Source organism: Oncorhynchus mykiss, chromosome 22, assembly GCF_013265735.2.
Source record: "Oncorhynchus mykiss isolate Arlee chromosome 22, USDA_OmykA_1.1, whole genome shotgun sequence".
Lineage (NCBI taxonomy): Eukaryota > Metazoa > Chordata > Actinopteri > Salmoniformes > Salmonidae > Oncorhynchus > Oncorhynchus mykiss.
This window is the reverse complement of record NC_048586.1, coordinates 12,561,928-12,570,130: the sequence shown is the minus strand read 5'-3', so window position 1 is coordinate 12,570,130 and position 8,203 is coordinate 12,561,928.

Here is an 8,203-nt window from a genome sequence, read left to right as displayed (position 1 = left end):
GGAGGACCTTTTTAGGTAAAATTATACTAAATATATTCACGTCAACAAATACTCGATTAAAACACACTGTTTTGCAATGAAGGTCTACAGTAGCCTCAACAGCACTCTGTAGGTTTGCACCATGGTGTAGCCAGTTTCCGTTCTCCTCTATTGACTTCAATACAAAACTTAGGAGGCTCATGGTTCTCACCCCCTTCCATAGACCTACACAGTCATTTTGACAACTTCCGGAGGACATCCTCCAACCTACAGGACTGTTTTTCTAACACGGACTGGAATATGTTCCGAGCATTGAGGAGTACACCACATCAGTCACTGGCTTTATCAATAAGTGCATTAAGGACATCGTCCCTACAGTGACTGTACGTACATACCCCAACCAGAAGCCATGGATTAAAGGCAACATTTGCACTGAGCTAAAGGGTAGAACTGCCGCTTTCAAGGAGCGAGACTCTAACCCGGAAGCTTATAAGAAATCCCGCTATGTCCTCCGATGAACCATCAAACAGGCAAAGCATCAATACAGGATCGAATCATATTACACTGGCTCCAACGCTCGTCAGATGTGGCAGGGCTTGCAAACTATTACAGACTACAAAGGGAAGCACAGCCGAGAGCTGCCCAGTGACACAAGCCTACCAGACGAGCTAAATAACTTCTATGCTTCCTTCGAGGCAAGTAACACTGAAACATGCATAAGAGCACCAGCTGTTCCAGACGACTGTGTAATCATGCTCTCCAGAGCCGATGTGAGTTAGACCTTTAAACACGTCAACATTCACAAGGTCGTAGGGCCAGACGGATTACCAGGACGTGTACTGCGAGCATGCGCTGATCAACTGGCAAGTGTCTTCACTGACATTTTCAACCTGTCCCTGACTGAGTCTGTAATACCAACATGCTTCAAGCAGACCACCATAGTCTCTGTGCCCAAGAACACTAAGGTAACCTGCCTAAATGACTACCGACCCGTAGCACTCACGTCTGTAGCCATGAAATGCTTTGAAAGGCTGGTCATGGCTCACATCAACACCATTATCCCAGAAACCCTAGACTCACTCCAATTTGCATACCGCACCAACAGATCCACAGATGATGCAATCTCTATTGCACTCCACACGGCCCTTTCCCACCTGGACTAAAGGAACACTTATGTGAGAATGCTATTCATTGGCTACAGCTCAGAGTTCAACACCATAGTGCCCTCAAAGCTCATCACTAAGCTAAGGACCCTGGGACTAAACGCCTCCCTCTGCAACTGGATCCTGAACTTCCTGACGGGCGGCCCCCAGGTGATAATGGTAGATAAAAACACATCCGCCACACTGATGCTCAACACGGAGGCCCCTCAGGGGTGCATGCTCAATCCCCTCCTATACTCCCTGTTCACTCATGACTGCATGGTTTTCTGATGACACAACAGTGGTAGGCCTGATCACTGACAACGATGAGGCAGCCTATAGGGATGTGGTAAGAGACCTGACCGTGTGGTGCCTGGACAACAACCTCTCCCTCAACGTGATCAAGACAAAGGAGATGATTGTGGATTACAGGAAAAGGAGGACCGAGCACGCCCCCATTCTCATCGACAGGGTTGTAGTGGAGCAGGTTGAGAGCTTAAAGTTCCAACAAACTAACATGGTCCAAGCACACCAAGACAGTCGTGAAGAGGGCACGACAAAACCTATTCCACCTCAGGAGACTGAAAAGATTTGGCATGGGTCCTCAGATCCTCAAAAGTTTTTACAGCTGCATCATCGAGAGCATCCTGACGGGTTGCATCACTGCCTGGTATGGCAACTGCTCAGCCTCTGACCACAAGGCACTACTGAGGGTAGTGCGTACGACCCAGTACATAACTGGGGTCAAGCTTCCTGCCATCCAGGACGTCTATACCAGGCGGTGTCAGAGGAAAGCCCTAATAATTGTCATAGACTCCAGCCACCCTTGTCATAGACTGTTCTCTCTGCTACCGCACGGCAAGCGGGACTGGAGTGCCAAGTCTAGGTCCAAGAGGCTTCTAAACAGCTTCTACCCCCAAGCCATAAGACTTCTGAACAGCTAATCAAATGGCTACCCAGACAATTTGCATTGCCCCCCCCCCCCATGCTGCTGCTACTCTTTGTTATTATCTATGCATAGCCACTTTAATAACTGTACCTACATGTACATAATTACCTCAATTACCTTGACACTGGTGCCCCCGCACATTGACACATTGACTCTGTACTCCTGCATATAGCCCTGCTATTGTTATTTACTGCTGCCTTCAATTATTTGTTATTCTTATCTCTTACTTTTTTTTAGGTATTTTCTTAAAACAACATACCTGTTGTATTCGGAGCATGTGACAAATAACATTTGATTTGATTTGACCTATCAGAGCTCTTGCAGCATGAACTCACATGTTGTCCACCCAATCATATGATCAGAGAATGAATATCGTACTGAAAGCATAACCTACAACTAGCTAGCATAGCTGTGCATACAATGTGGTAAGTAGTTGACTCAAAGACAGAGAAGACAATAGCTGAACAGTTTTGAATAAATTAAGGTTCTTCAAAAACTAATGAGAAACAAGAAAGAGAGAGTGAGAGAGAGCTATATTTTGTTGTATTTTTTTCACTTTTACTTAGCTAGCGAATGCAGCTTGCTAGTTTAGCCTACTCAAACACCCGGCACAAACAGAGAGGGATGCTATGTTAGCAAGCTGGCTATGGCTATGCAACACTGGAACTCTTCTAAGTCAAGGTAATTTAGTGTCACCGGGGCCTGCCGGTGTAACTGCTAAACTGCTTGCTGACTTTACACTGTACTGCATGAATGCAGCGGGTTTGCTAACGCATTAGTTCTTGTAGCTATGTTAACTATGACGCTAGCTAATATGGTGACAACGATGTAGGCTGTGTGAAGCGGTTAGCCTTGTCAGTGTTTGCGTGTGACCAGGGTTGTATTAATTCTGCCGATTCTGTTAAAAATGTTTATTAAACGGAAGCAAATGTAGTGAAACGGGGATAAACATATCTGAATTTTTCCAATAGAAACACTTGTTTGCAACTGTTAGACTAATGTCTACACCCTAGATCAGCTAGATCCAGGCAACAGTGTGCAAGGTGTTATTGAATGTGTCACTGTCTGTCACCTTGATTTCTGAAATGTTTCACCTGGGCACCTACGTTGTAAACTTTAATTCATACGCTAGGTTACAGTAACCTTATGATGGGGTTAGGGGAAATTTGAGTATCATGTAGTAGCTTAAACCTATTGATGTTACATTGAGCTGAGTGAATGGAATGAAAGTCATCGATTATGATGTAATAGAAATAATGTCATTCGCATGAAAAAAAATTGTCCTCGCTCATCTTAAAAGGCTGTTGCACACTAGAGTGAGTCCATGCAACTTATTATGTGACTTGTTAAGCACATTTTTACGCTTGCCATAACAAAGAGGTAGAAAACTTACTGACTTAAGAGATTTTTTTCATTTTGTATTAACTTGTAAAAAAATATACAGTACCAGTCAATATACAGTACCAATATACAGTACATGTTTGGACACACCTGCTCATTCAAGGGTTTTTCTATATTTTCCTCATTGTAGAATAATAGTGAAGATATCAAAACTATGAAATAACAACTACGGAATCATGTAGTAACCAAACAAGTGTTAATCAAATCAAAATATATTTTAGATTCTTCAAAGTAGCCACCCTTTGCCTTGATGACAGCGTTGCACACTCTTGGCATTCTCTCAACCATCTTCACTTGAAATGCTTTTCCAACAGTCTTTAAGGAGTTCCCACATATGCTGAGCACTTGTTGACTGCTTTTCCTTCACTCTGCGGTCCAACTCCCAAACCATATTAATTGGGTTAAGGTCGGGTGATTGTGGAGGCCAGGTCATCTGATGGGGCACTCCATCACTCTCCTCCTTGGTGAAATAGCCCTTACACAGCCTGGAGGCGTGTTTTGGGTCATTGTCATGTTGAAATACAAATGATAGTACCACTAAGTGCAAACCAGATGGGATGGCGTATCACTGCAGAATGCTGTGGTAGCCATGCTGGTTAAGTGTGCCTTGAATTCTAAATAAATCACCAATAGTGTCACCAGCAAAGCACCCCCACACCATCACACCTCCTCCTCCATGCTTCATGGTGGGAACCACACATGCAGAGATCATCCGTTCACATACTCTGCGTCTCACAAAGACACGGCGGTTGGAACCAAAAAACTCATCATCATCAAATTCTGACTCATCAGACCAAAAGGACAGATTTCCACCGGTCTAATGTCCATCACTTGTGTTTCTTGGCCCAAGCAAGTCTCTTTTTATTATTGGTGTCCTTTAGTAGTGGTTTCTTTGCAGAGATTCTACCATGAAGGCCTGAGTCACACAGTCTCTTCTGAACAGTTGATGTTGAGATGTGTCTGTTACTTGAACTCTGTGAAGCATTTATTTGGCCTGCAATCTGAGGTGCAGTTCATTTTAATGAACTTATCCTCTGCAGCAGAGGCAACTGTTGTTTCATCATAGCACTTGATGGTTTTTGCGACTGCACTTGAAGAAACTTTCAAACTTCTTGAAACTTTCTGGATTGACTGAGCTTCATGTCTTAAAGTAATGATGGACTATCATTTCTCTTTGCTTATTTGAGTTGTTCTTGTCATAATATGGACTTGGTCTTTTACCAAATAGGGATATCTTCTGTGGACCACCCCTACCTTGTCACAACAGAACTGATTGGCCCAAACGCATTAAGGAAAGAAATTCCACAAAATACATTTGAACAAGACACACCTGTTAATTGAAATGCATTCCAGGTGATTACCTCATGAAGCTGGTTGAGAGAATGCCAAGAGTGTTTGAAGCTGTCATCAAGGCAAAGGGTGGCTACTTTGAAGAATCTCAAATATAAATTATATTTAGATTTGTTTCACACGTTTTGGTTACTACATGATTTCATAGTTTTGATGTCATCCCTATTATTCTACAGTGTAGAAAATAGTAAAAAAAAAAAACAAAAAAACCCTGGAATGAGTAGGTGTGTCCAAACTTTTGACTGGTACTGTATATATAAAGCATAATTCCACTTTGACAATATGTGGTATTGTGTGTTGGCTACTGACAAAAACAATCGCAATTTAATCCATTTTACATTCAGGCTGTAACAGTCAAGGGGTGTGAATACTTTCTGGAGCCACTGTACTTTATTTTTACTGCTACTTTAGGTAAACTGCAGAAATCTTTTCTTGCCCATTTCCATTATATCCACAAACCTGGTGGCGCAGCAAGAACTACAGGAGATAGCAACCATGAGGTTGTGAGTTCAAATCCCCTAAGCGAGGTTAAGTCCTAAGTAATCAGCATACAGCAGCCTACTGTCCTTTGACATTAACATCTGAATTTAGCCATAACAATACAGTAACTTGTTGTAGATTTACCGTATTTTCACTGCAACTTGACAAAAGCCTCCAGGGGACCATGACACAACGATCTAAGAATATCCTGGGGACGTCCCTGGAATAAACCAGGATGTTGTTTCACATTGTCACGTTATCAAATTAACTTCACATTAAATCATGTATTCGCATGTGGTCACTTGAAATTAATGTGGTTTTCAGTAAGGGGATGATTGAATCTCATGTTTTAATGTGATTCGTATGACTTTGATTAAAACTGAATGTATTCAATGTACCATGTACCACTACAAGATAATAAGGAGAGATACCACTATGGTTTTCTATATCAACTTCCTAATTAGGCTTATTGTCTTATGGCTTGGTAGTACTTATTTCGTGATATATTAATTTAAAATGAAGTGAGCAACTTAAAATAACTTTCACGCTTGAGTTGATGTACTTGCTATGTGCAACGGTACACAGCCTTAAGCAAATAATGCTACCAAGCATCTTTAATGAGGAAAGAGATGAATGGTCAAATGTATTCAGTGCTGAGGCATCGGGTTACAACTCTTTGAAGTACTGCATTTTGTATATTAATCACGCTCATGACCTATTTGCTTCTGCAGTTTATGGAAATAGCACGTGTCCTTGTTGCTCCAATCCAGGCGTTCCAAGATCTGAATGACGCTGTTAGAACAACAACACATTTCTTTAAGATGGGAGTGGTTGGTATCAATGTGTCTAACAAGAACAAGGAGTTCAAGATGTCAGAGAACCCATGAGGACCGAAGCTCTCTGTAAGGACAATAGAATGAATGGCAAAAAGCCCAGTCAGGTAAAAACAAACACTGGATGGCTGAAACAAGACTGTGTTCTGACGGCTTGTCTCAGCCATACACACCTTACCACCCCCCCCCCCCCCCCCCCCCCCCTCCAGACACACTTTGCCACCATCTGTCTCAACCCGCTGTACCTTTGAGTTCTCTCCACGAGAACACATTCTGAAGAGAGACAGAGACATGAAAATAGGCTTTTAGGAAACCACTCTACACCCTCGGCCTAACATGGAAGTTGGGCATGGTATGAGTATGTGTTGACATCCCTCGAACCAAATTTAAAGCGAGGGCTTCTCTGGAAGCTTGTTTTTTTCTGACTGTTAAATCAAAGAGAAAATGTTTTCTGAAAGAACCACAATCATTCTGGGTCAAAGACTCTATCATTTCAGGAAGATTCACCACTGCATGCTCTGTTTTAGACTGTGACAAAGCAAGGGCTATTATTTTCAAATCAACCAGATGGCAAAAAATGGGAGCAGCTAATTGTATATGTAAATCCACATGCACACAAAATGACTACTATTATTATCAGCTAAGTATGATATAAGTAGCATCATCTGCTAATGCAATTGGCATAGATTTCTTCTCATCTGTCATAGAGACAGCAACAGCCCAGATAGAGTGAAGCTTTATTCTCCCCTGTAGTACTAGATGAAACACATTCCCTGAGCTGTAATCCTCTAAGATGCAAACTGCTTCTTGTTCTTGGGCTTTAGAAAGTGCCAAGATTTCCCATCTGCTCATCCTATCAAATTTTCCAGTGCATGGAAGGACAATAATCTTTGATCATGATCTCCTATATCACTTTGCCTGTTTATCGTCACCCTAAATTACACAGGCCAACGAGCGTGCCAGGCTGTGATAGGCACTGATTGTAAATGGGGGCAGGCAGCACTCTAGGCCAAGATACAGAGAAGGACATGCCCTTGACGTGTTGTGTAGCCATCAGGCTAGGGAAGGGACTGATAAACAGAGGATGGGTCTAGCCCAAGGGCAAAGGTTAATGTGAAATGCACAAATATGTAGGGAACCATGAGCAATACAGTTGAGAACACAAATAAGAAAAGGGGGGATAGTATTATTGGCTACTGTACAAACCACAGTATAGAACAGCATGGCCTTGAGAACCATTTAGATGGAAGATATAAAAGGCAGAGAATGTGTTGCATTGAAACCAGCAGTGGTCACAGTAAATGACAGGACATGTACATAGAAAACATCACACAGTCTCTAGCCTGAAAAGATGTCAAATATCTAAAATACTCCTAACATAAAACGCCTCTTACACACATGAACGCACATAGTCGTATTTTGTCTTTCACAAAGTCCCATTTTGATGCTTGACATCAAATATAGTTCATATGTTAAGTTTGAGAAGTATAAATGGGAGAGGATAAGAGGGGATTGTGTCACTCCCCTCATGCTGGCAGTCATAAGCCAGGATGAGCCCCTACAAAAATCACACCCGCTGTTTCCAGCTGTTGCAAATGTGCTGGCAAGGTGTACGCTGACATCCTGAATCCCTACTAGACTTGCCAAGCCAGTAATTAACATTCTGCTCCAACGGCTTAAATTCACACAAAGATGAATAAACATACAAGTATACACACATAAAAGCGCACACTTATACACAGACATGCACACACACGCATGTGCTCGCACGTTGGCACAACACACACCAATGCACATGCACACGCACACACGTACATATACACACACACACACAATGGACACACATATTAATACAACTGCATGTTCAATCTTTATTCCAGGAATTATTATTGAACAACTGTACTGTCAGTGAGTTATGTAAAGGTTTTTTGTCCCAAAAATGTTGAGAGAGGATAGCAGTGTTGCCACATTGGCTGAAGTCCTTGAGACATGCATGAATAGACTCTGAGTCAATAATTTATGCACCCAGACACACACACAGAGACAGACAGACAGACAGACAGACAGAC